This window comes from Heterocephalus glaber, unplaced genomic scaffold, assembly GCF_053883595.1.
Source record: "Heterocephalus glaber isolate CG9 unplaced genomic scaffold, H.glaber_assembly_v1.0 deba00001719, whole genome shotgun sequence".
In the NCBI taxonomy this organism is placed as follows: domain Eukaryota; kingdom Metazoa; phylum Chordata; class Mammalia; order Rodentia; family Bathyergidae; genus Heterocephalus; species Heterocephalus glaber.
In genome coordinates, this window is record NW_028258432.1 from 4,632,628 (window position 1) to 4,642,308 (window position 9,681).

The 9,681-nt window shown below is 37.8% G+C and overlaps 1 pseudogene; it reads left to right on the top strand.

The window, feature by feature from the left end:
• Nucleotides 1-1,970: 1,970 nt before the first annotated feature.
• LOC101701159 (palmitoyltransferase ZDHHC2 pseudogene) lies at nt 1,971-3,150 on the top strand (annotated as a pseudogene).
• The last annotated feature ends 6,531 nt before the right edge of the window (nt 3,151-9,681 follow it).

Sequence of the window (9,681 nt, forward strand, 5' to 3'; positions counted from 1 at the left end):
AATCCAACACAAGAACAATATATTAAAAGCTGTCAGAGAAAAGAATCAAATCATCTATAAAGGAAAACTCATCAGAATCACAGCAGACTTCTCCACACGAACCCTCAAGTCAAGGAGACCTTGGTGTGAAGTAATTCAAGGCCTAAAAGAAAACAACCTCTAACCCAGATTGATGTATGCTGCAAAAGTATCTTTCAAAACTTGATGTGAAGATGTTACTTTCATGATAAAGAGCACCTGAAGAAATTAATGACCACCAAATCAACTCCCCCAAAAGTTCTGAAGGCTGTTCTAGAAAAAGACAACAATTCCAAGAATCCCAATAGAATGAATCCAAGTGAGGCAAGCAATTAAAAGGGAAAGAAAGGGAACCAACGACAGAAAATAATGTAATCACAAGGATGAATCAATACCTATCAGTTATAACTATCAATTTGAATGGTCTCAATTCACCAATTAAAAGAACAAGATTGGCAAAATGGATCAAGACAAAAATCAAACAATATTTTGCAAACAAGAAACATTTAACTGAAAAAGGAATTCATAGATTGAAAGTCAAAGGCTAGAAAACAATACACCATGTGACAGGAACCTGGAATAAAAGCAGGGACAGCTATTTGCAGACAAAATGGGTTTCAAACCAAGAATGATGAGAAAAGACAAAGGTCACTATATACTTGTTAAAGAAAGAATCCAAGAAGAAGAGATAACAATCATAAATACATATGTACCAAATACCAGTGCACCCAACTATATAAAACAAAGATAAAGGATATGAAAAATTAGGTAACCATTAATACCATTAATATTAATGGTAGACCTTAATACCCTACTGTCACAAATAGTGAATAGACAAAAAAACAATGAAGAAATATCAGAGCTGGAAAAAAAAAGAAATATCAGAGTTGAACCATACCTTTGAACAAATGGACTTAGTAGATATCTATAGAGTGTTCCAACCAACAATAACAGAATAAATATTCTTCTCAGCAGCACACAAGACTTTCTCCAAAGTAGACTACATAGTAGCTTATAGAACATGCTTAAGTAAATGTAAAGGAATTGAAATTATTCCGAGCATACTCATAGATAATACTGCAATGAAATTCAAAGTCAATGGCAAAAGAAAGCACAAAATTACATAAACACATGGAAATTAAACAACACCCTCCTGAATAACCAATAGGTCATAGATGAAGTTAAAGAAGTAATTAGACAGTTTCTTTGATAAAATAATAACGCCAAAACAACACAGCAGAACTTAGGGGATGCAACAAAAGCAGTTTCATGAGGGAAATTTACGGTGGTGAATTCTCATATCAGAAACACTGAGCAAACCCAAATAAATAATCTAATGTTCAACCTCACAGTTAGAGCAGAGGAAAAGCAAGTTAACCCTAAAGCGTGTGGTCCTCGTTTGCAGCCGCGGCCGCCCCCCGCCGGGCTGAGAAGTCTGGAGTCCGCCGCGCTGGCTCTTGGCTGCGGGATGGGGACCTAGGGCCACGGCGGCCGCAGTGGCCTCAGCACAACCGGCTGCCGCCCCCGAGCCGCAAGCCCGTCCCGCAGCCAGGCCCGCGGGCGGCGGCGGCGGTGGAGCTGGGCAGGTGGCTGCGGCTGAAAGATGGCGCCCTGGGGCCCGGGCAGCGTCAGGCGGCAGTGCCGGCGGGTGCTGTACCGGGTCCCGGCGGGCGGTGTTCATCAGCCGGCTGCTGGGCTGGTCCCACTCCGCCTACGCCACGCAGCTGTGCGTAGTGTCCATGGACAATATTGGTGAACAAGTTGCTTGCCTGATGGCTTATCATCTGCTTTTTGCAATGTTTGTCTGGTAGTACTGGAAAACTATCTTTACATGACCAATGAATCCTTCAAAAGAATTCCATCTTTCTTACGCAGAGCAAGAATTGTTGGAGAGACAGCCAAGAGGGGAAGCCCACCAGGAAATTCTTAGGCGAGCAGCCAAAGATCTTCCCACCTGTACCAGGACCATGTCTGGAGCAATCCGACATGGTGACAGATGCCAACTCATAAAACCAGATCTTTGCCATCACTGTTCCGTCTGTGATAAGTGTATTTTGAAAATGGATCATCATTGCCCATGGGTGAACAATTATGTTGGATTTTCAAATTATAAATTCTTCCTTCTTCTCTTGGCTTACTCTCTGCTGTACGGCCTTTTTATTGCTGCTACAGAGTTACAGTATTTTATCAAATTTTGGACAAATGCCCTACCTGATACTCAAGCCAAGTTCCATATTATGTTTTTATTCTTTGCTGCAGCTATGTTTTCCGTCAGCTTGTCTTCTCTGTTTGGCTATCACTGTTGGCTAGTCAGCACAAATAAATCTACATTAGGGGCATTCAGAAGTCCAGTGATTCGACATGGAACTGATAAGAATGGATTTAGCTTGGGTTTCAGTAAAAACATGCGACAAGTTTTTGGTGATGAAAAGAAGTATTGGTTGCTACCCATTTTTTCAAGTCTAGGTGATGGCTACTCCTTTCCAACTTACCTTGTCAAACAGGATCCTGAACAACCAGCTACTCCTGCAGGACTGAATTCAACAGCTAAAAATCCTGAAAATCATCAATTTCCTGCAAAGCCATTGAGAGAGTCCCAGAGCCACCTTCTTACTGATTCTCAGCCTTGGACAGAGAACAGCACAAATCCAGGAAAAGGCAAAGCTGGTATGAGCAATCCTGCATTAACTATGGAGAATGAGACTTAAATCTTCAAGCAAAATAAATTCACATTTTATAAAAATACCAGTGCTGTAGAAGAATGGAAGAGGCTTCCCACAGGAAGGTGCCATCGGCCAGTTGTTCCTATATTCATTTGGCTGCATGGATACACAGCTTTCTTTTACCTTTTTTCTTCTCTTTTATTTTTATTATCCTGTCCTTTTTCTTTCTTTATTTCTTTTTTCCCGTGCTGGTGATAGTGGCCAGGGTCTTGCACATGCTAAGCAAGTGCTCTCCCACTGAACACCATCCCCATCCCTGGATCTACAGAATATTAACTGGTTAGTTAGCCCTTGCTTAAAGCATACCACATTTATTGTTATAACTAACAGCATCCTATTAAGTATTAAACATAGTTATGGCTTATGAATCAAAGGGGAAATAAATTCTATCAAAAACTGGGAATAAATTCATGGGGTAATTTTCACCCAAAGATTTGGGCTGCATAGTTTATCATTTAGAAACCCCACTGACTGTCTTGAGTTTCTGATTCAGAAAATTGAGACGAATATTGTTTAAGATTTAAAGTCATATTATAATGTTAGGCTTTATTTATAAAACTTATTAGTTACTTTTAAGAGAAAGTGTAAAAAAATCAGACTTTATTTTTTTTCTCCCCCTGATGTGAATCTGGCCTCAGACTATAAGTGAACTGTAGTTAACTGTGAATTCATTACAAAGTCCAAATGGCCTACAGTTGAAGATCACTAAACATTTTTGCTAGATTTTCATTCTAATTCTAATCTTTGTTCCCTGCTAGAAAATAAGTGTAAAATTGAAGCTTGAACTAACTGATATAGCAATTGGCTAGAAAACTTTTGTCAGAACTAATATAGCGTTCTGACAAATTTTGTTACATCAGAAATGTATTTTCATCTCTTCTAATCTTAAAATGGAGGGGGGTAAAATCTGTGGTAACAATTATGAAATTTGCTTATAATATTCTTTAGTTTTGCTTTTATAAAATCTCTTTTTAGGGCCGAGGATTTAGCTGAGTGGTTTCACTGCCTGCTGCGCAAGTGCAAGGACCCGAGTTTGATCCCCAGTACCAAAAAAAAAAAAAAAAAAGAAGAAATCAAAATCTCTTTTTAGGTTATTTCTCCTATTAAATATAGTGAAAATATTAAATCTCTGATAGGAACTCCTGATGGATCATTGGCTTAACCCTGCAGTGATATCTATATTATTTCTGTGCTCTCATTAAAACTATGACAGTTTACTTATATTTTTCCTCAAATACCCATTAAGATTAAATTATGCAAATCATTAAACAAAAATCATACACTTTTAGAAGTTTAGCTCAACATGAACTAAATGGTGAACTGTTTGGAAATTTAGTTTAAGATAAACTAAAATAATGTGTTTATTGATGCCAAAATGTTTGGCTTCAGTAAGTATACTGAGAAGCTCTTGTGCCTTGTACACACGATTTACAAAATGACAGTAACTCATTTTTTAAAAAACAATATTGAATAGAGAGTAAGTTTTTAAAATGTTAACAATTAGTATAAGCTGTATACTTTCTTTGGTACTAATTTGAGAAGTTAAAGCAGATTATGTTTTAAGCTCAGCTAAGTAATTGGTCTAAACAAATGTCTAACACAACACAAAACTAAAAGACCAGGACATAATGGAGTAAAAGATCCTTGTAGTTACTCATCCTTACTAAAAGTATGAAGAATTTCATATTAAATGTGTTTATGGAAGAACCTGTCAAGCAAGTCCATTTTGTAGTTCATTTGAGTACTTTTTTTAAACAGTAGGATGGTAGTTTTTTCACATTTTTTTAAGCAAAAGAGTTCGATGACAATCAGCTTGAAGAAATCTCAGAAGATATGACACATTTTCACTTTTACCTTCAAGTATTTTTTGGTCACTTATCATTACCTGAAGTGCCAGACTGGAACCTATAACTCCTGCTAGAAAGTCTTAAGAGCAACAGTATCATGTGATTAATTATATGCAAGCAGATTTTTTGAAAGCACAGTGCTTACTATACCTGTTTTCCTGGACAGGATCAAACTGGAAGCCAAGGAAAAATAGGAATTTTAATCTTTTACTCTATTAAAATATTGTTAATTTTCCTCCCTTTAGGTCTTTTATGTACTTTATTAAATACATAAGTCAACACACATTAGAATGAGATTTGAAAATATTAAGAAATGAATAAACTTCATTTCTTTTTTTTTTTTTAATCCCCCATAAACTTCATTGGTACATTTGAGGTATAAAATACAGTTACATTCATTATTGGATTCTTGTACCATTACATGAGTCTCTTGGTTCTTATTTTTTTTCCCCTTCCCTTGCCCTCCCTTCACCCCCTCCACCCTTCCCTATTGGCAAAGACCTTGTTTTCATTTTTTTCCTCTTCTCATATTTTTTCCTTTCCCTTTTTTCCCTTCCCCTACCCCTCCCAATTCCCCTGCTCTTTTAGACCTTTTCTTCCTGTTACACAATATCAGTTATACATTTTTAAAATTACAATATTAAGATCTAGGAGACATTACCACAGATTTTACAGAATTTAAAAGGATATAGAAAGCATATTACAAAAATCTTTTTTGAAATAAATTTGATAACTTCTAAGAAGTAACTTAGAAGACAAATTAATGAAACTAACTCTGGAAGAAATATAAAATTTGAATAGCACCTATTAAAGAAAGTATATTCCTAGCTTGAAAACCTACCTATATGACAACAGCAGGCTCATATACAATTTAACTGATAAATTATATCAAACATTAAAAGCAGAAAAAAGAAGGAACACTTCTCCCCTCATTTTAGGAAATTGACATTGTGTTAATCCTAAAACTGGATAAAGATAATAGAAGAAAAAAGTATGAACATAGATAGAAATTTGTTTAACAAAACAAACTATTAGAGGTCAGATCTGGCAGTATGTAGAAAGTGGTTTTATTATAGGGATGGCAGTGTTGGTTCAGCATTGGAAGAACCACCCCCAAAAGTAATCATTTTAACGGAGGAAAGGAGAAAGCCATATGACCCTGTCACTAGTTGGAGAAAGAGTATTGGACTAAATTCTACAGCTGTTCAAGAGACTAGAAGTAGAACAGAGCCTTCTCAACAGATCAAAGACATGTACTCCATACTTCCAACAAAAACTCCTTCTATGAATGGAGACAATACAATGCTTTCTCCCTAAAGTGGGGAACAAAGGCAGATATGCCTACTCTTCATCTGTCCATTAGACTTTGAAACATAGATCTAAACCAAAATAGTCTGGCAATAAAATGACACAACTAGGATAGGATTGGCAAGGCAGAAGCAAAATCTTTATATGTAGATGAAATGATCATCTACAGAGAAATTACTAAGAAATGTCTAGGAGCCCCTAGAACTTGTACTTGAATTTAGCAGGATTAGAAAACACAAGGTATATATAAAAATTCAGGTCTGTGTATACTTGCTATAAATGAAGAATTGGATATTGAAATTTAAAAGTTATGTAGGAGTACAAAGGACCCAGAAAAGCCAAAAACAAAAACAAAAACAGTGTCGGAAGATGTTTAGCACCCAATTTTAAGACTTCTTCTAAAGCTACAGTAATCGAGGCAGTGTTGGTGTAAGGAAAGACATACAGATCATTGGAATAAAACAGAGAATCTAGAAATAGAACCACACATATATGGTCCACTGAGTTTTGAAAGATTATTTAACATTAGCATTTTATAGAATATAAACCCAATTCAAGAGCCGAGGAAGAGATAGTGTCTTCAGCAAACGCCACTAGAACACCTGGTATCCGTCTATAAAAAATTAACCTCAACCCTTTTTTTCCATACATAAAAATAACTTGAAGGGATTTATGAACCTAAATAAGAAAGCCTGAAAGCATAAAACTTTAAGAAGAAATTATAAGGGAAAATATTTATGAATTCAGGATAGGCAAGAACTACCTACGATACAAAAAACATGATGCATAAAAGAAAAAATTGATAAATGAGATTCCATCAAAATTTAGAACTTTAAATGACATCATTAAAATGAAAAGTAGTCCTCAAACAGACCATATTTACAATACATATAACCTATAAGGAGAATATATAAAGAATTCTTAGAGCTCATTAATAGACAACCCAATTAAAATGTAGACATAAGAAGATGATAAATAGCCAGTATAGCACAAGGAATGGTGTGCAATTCTAGAATCAGAAAAATACTAATCAGTACAATAATAAGACTGAATTATACACTCACTAGGGAGATGAAGTCAAAAGTTTTAAAAGCCTTGTCATGACTTTTTCTTTTTGTTGGATTCTCCCCCTTTGTGTTTAATTTGTCACGACCAATGGATTCATTCTGCTGGGCATCCTGGGGTTGTGATCCTCATTGTCTTTTCCTAGGGTATTGTCTAAAATTTTTTGGAGTGCCCGTTTGGTATTCATGAAGTTCCTGAGGTGCTCTTTATCAAGAAAGCATCTTATTTCTCCATCAATTTTGAAAGCTAGTTTTGCAGGGTACATCAATCTGGGTTGGAGGCTGTTTTCCTTTAGGGCTTGAAATACATCACTCCAAGCTCTTGTTGCCTTGAGGATTTGCATTGAGAAGTCTGCTGTGATTCTGATGGGCTTTCCTTTGTATGTGATTTGTTTCTTTTCTCTCACTACTTGTAAAATTTTGTTCTTCTGTTGGGTTTCTGGAATCCTATTATATACCTATGTGTAGATTTTTTTTGATCAAGGCTAGCTGGAGTCCTATATGCCTCACTTATCTGTATGTCAAGTTCTTTTCCCCTTCTTGGGAAGTTTTCTGCCATTACTTCTGTAAACAGCTTTTTTTATGTCATCGGCACTCGCACTCCCTAACGTTTCTTCATTGACTCCATTCAGTCTTATGTTATTCTTCTTTTCATTGCTAGCAGCTACTGGATTGCTTTCTCATGGTCTCTTACAATTTTAAAGCAATTTTTCTTTTCCTGGTCACTACTTGCAATGTTATCTTCTATATTTGAAATTCTATCCTCACATTGGTTCATTCTGCTGTCTAGATTTTCAATGGAGTTTTTAATCTCCTGGAAATCTGTTTGCCTCTGTTTTATGGATTCCATTTGTTTCCTATGTTGGGATTCCATCATGTTCCTCAGATCCTCTATTTTTTTTATCTGTGTTCTCTCTAGATTTATTAATCATGTCTTGCACTATGGGCACAATTTTTGCTGTTATCTGAGAAATTATTTCTCATTTCATTTTTCCCAGATCCTCTTTTGTTGCCAGTTCAGGAAGTCCATATGATTGAGTATCAGATTGCTCCATCTTGTTTCCATTTGGGTTTGCAATAGGTGGTCTGGAAGTCTGTTTTTTGAGCCTTGTTTATGTGTCTTCTCATTTCCGCGGTGGGGTGGGGGTGCTGCTGGTGCCCGTATGGCTCACCTCCTCTGTGCTGGGAGTGGAATGGTGGCAGGGAGCCTCCTCCTGGTTGCTGGGATAGGTTCACCTCCTCTGCCCTAGGACCAGTGGAATGGAGGCAGGGGAGCCTCCTCCTGGGCACTCAGAGAAGGATATCTTTGATGATCCAGGCCTCTGATCCCACCTGTCTCTCAAAAAGCAGAGCTCATAACTCTTGCCCAGGCAATGATATTAGGAAAAAGCAAAAAGTTAAATATTGATACAGACTCTAAATATATCTTTCTTTCTGGTGCTACACACCATGCTGTAATCTTAAAAAAGGAACTTGCTGACTAGTGAGCAATCAACTAAAAAACACAAGCAGAAAATTCTACAACCCAGAGGCCATCTGTCTTTTCATGCAGCTTACTGTCACTTACTGCAAGGGACATCAAATAAACATGCTTAGAGACAGTGAGGACCCCTCAGCACACCCACCAGTGACCAGCTTGGCTGCAAGGGCTGGGAGGTCCATGGCTGTCTGGAGGCCTGCTCCTTCTGGCTTGCCACACCCACCTGCAACCAGCTTGGCCATCTGAGTGCCTGCAACCCCCCCCCGGCCTCCTGGCTGTGCCACTACCTGGTTCCACGCTACAGAGGAACAGGGGGCATAAAGGCCATTGTCCGGATCTCCAGAAGATAGACAAGAAGTGAACAACAGAAAGAGGGCCTCTCTCAGGCTCCTTGATGAAAACTGAAGCCCACTGGAAAAGTGAAGAGAATCTCTGTAATAAAGGCACACCAGACCACTGTACTTGGTAAGTTGGAGGGATTGTCACCTCACATCAGAACCTGGAATATCTTCAGGGGAAGGGCAGCTGGAACCTGCAGTAGAGCCTTGCAGAGTTCAACCCTGCAGGAGGACAGGGAGTTCATCTTGGGACATGCAGCCAGAAATCTGCCTGAATTTCACAGGTATGTGACTGGCTTGCTGAGACTCATTGACTTATATCTGCACACTGCTACCCACAATGTCTGTTGTGACAGCAGAGACATGCCCTGAAGGAGGCCCTTCATTTTTATTTTTTATTTGTTATTTTCAAAGTTATTATTATTTTTTGGCTCCTATTTTTAATTTTTTTCTTCTTTTTCTACTCTTTTCAAATTTTTATTGTTCTCTATTTTCTTTCTATTCTCTTTTCTTTCTCTCACTCTCTCACTCACTCCCTTGCTGTCCCACATTGTACTTCATCTACCTTTGTATTCCTGTTCTGGCCACAATTCATATTTCTTCTTTATTTTTCTTTTCTCCTCTTTTTTTTCTCTCACCTGTGTTCTGTGGCCTCACTGCTAACCTTCCCCTATCCTTCTACCTACCTATCCATCCCTGTCCAACTCCTTCTAACTCCCCATCCTGAGGGGTAAAGTTGCTATATTGAAGAGTTTATTCACTATAAACACATGTTGTTGATTCTGGAGCTTCTCTCTGTGGGTCAGCCAAGCAGCCTGAGGCTCCACCAAAAGCCTTCTAGACTTAATAACCAAATTCAGTCAAGTAGCTGGTTACAAGGTCAACACACAAAAATCAATAGCT